Source organism: Brassica rapa, chromosome A03, assembly GCF_000309985.2.
Source record: "Brassica rapa cultivar Chiifu-401-42 chromosome A03, CAAS_Brap_v3.01, whole genome shotgun sequence".
NCBI classification, from domain to species: Eukaryota; Viridiplantae; Streptophyta; class Magnoliopsida; order Brassicales; family Brassicaceae; genus Brassica; species Brassica rapa.
Window position 1 is genome coordinate 37,243,988 of NC_024797.2, and position 1,300 is coordinate 37,245,287.

Sequence of the window (1,300 nt, forward strand, 5' to 3'; positions counted from 1 at the left end):
CTCATGGAGCTTTCGATTTTGAAATCTCCTTCCTCGAGCTTTTCATTTCTCACCACTTGCCAGAAATCATCATCTATGATGGCATTTACGTGGTGTTTTCCTTTGTCGGCTCCTGCCTCTCTAGCGAAAGCTTCTTGCCTCTTTATAGTCTCGCCCGTCTGAATTACTTGGGTTTCAAGTTTTCTCACCTGAGTCCCTAAGGTCTCGATTTTGTTGTTCAGATTGTTGTAGGCAGAGTCTATCTTACCGTTGAAATCCACGGTGATTTGTTGTTGTCCCAACAGTACTAGATCAAGCATCTCTTCGATCTTGCTTTCCTGAGTCTGGCGTGGTGGATTTTGGTAGTAAGAGTTTGAGTAGCTCTTGCTGTTGTTGAAGGATTTTTGAAATTGTGAATTTTGGTTACTTTTTTGGCCATTTCCAAAGAAGTTTCTGTTTCTGCCCTGGTTTCCAAATTTCTGGAATCCGGTACCTCCGATGTAATTCACGTTTTCTTCTCCTTCCGTATCTGTTACTTCTCCTTCAGCTGAACAGACTTGCTTCCTAAGAAGCTCGTGCACCACATCTAACTTAGCTCTTAATTCGTCCATCTGTTCCTTCTCGATAGAGGCTACAGACTTCTTCCGTTCAGAGTCAGTGTTTTTGGTGCTGCTGCTGTTAGCAAGGTTTTCGATAAGTCTCACAGCTTCCAACGGATTCCGAGTAGTGAAGTTTCCTTCACTCGCCGTATCAAGGGCCATTTGATACTGTAAGGCGAGACCTCGGAAGAAAGTGCTTAGCAGCTGCACTTCGTTAAATCCGTGGTGTGGACAGTCTCGCTGGAAGAACCTAAATCTAATCCACGCATCTTTGAAGGACTCTCCAGCCTTCTGCGAGAATGTGGAAATTTTGTTCCGAAGTTCTTCAGCGCGCGCCTCATCGAAGAAGTTTCGTAAGAAAGCATTCTTGATGTCGCTCCAGGATGTTAAAGATCCTGTGGGTTGCTGCCTAAGCCAGTGCATCGCTTCTCCATTCAGCGTGTATCTGAAGAGCTTGCACAGCAGGTAATCTTCGGGGACTCCTTCCATCCGAATGGCTGCGATTAGATCCTCGAACCGTTCCAAATGGTCCATAGGATGCTCGTGCGGTAACCCAGAGTAGGGTATGTGCGACACGAGAGTGTAGTATTGAGGCTTCAGCTCGAAATTCTGCTTCTGGATCTCCGGAAGTCGAATAGCTGATCTGTTGGAATAGTACTCATCTGGGCGATTGTAGTCGGCCAGTGGTTTTGACCGAGCGTCCTCATCTACAGGTTGAGCAG

General features: G+C 46.2%; 1 non-coding gene across 1 annotated transcript; it reads left to right on the forward strand.

The window, feature by feature from the left end:
* Window positions 1–795: 795 nt before the first annotated feature.
* Window positions 796–901, forward strand: LOC117133167. Its single transcript, XR_004457008.1, has one exon. It is a non-coding gene; the product is annotated as a small nucleolar RNA R71 (small nucleolar RNA).
* The last annotated feature ends 399 nt before the right edge of the window (window positions 902–1,300 follow it).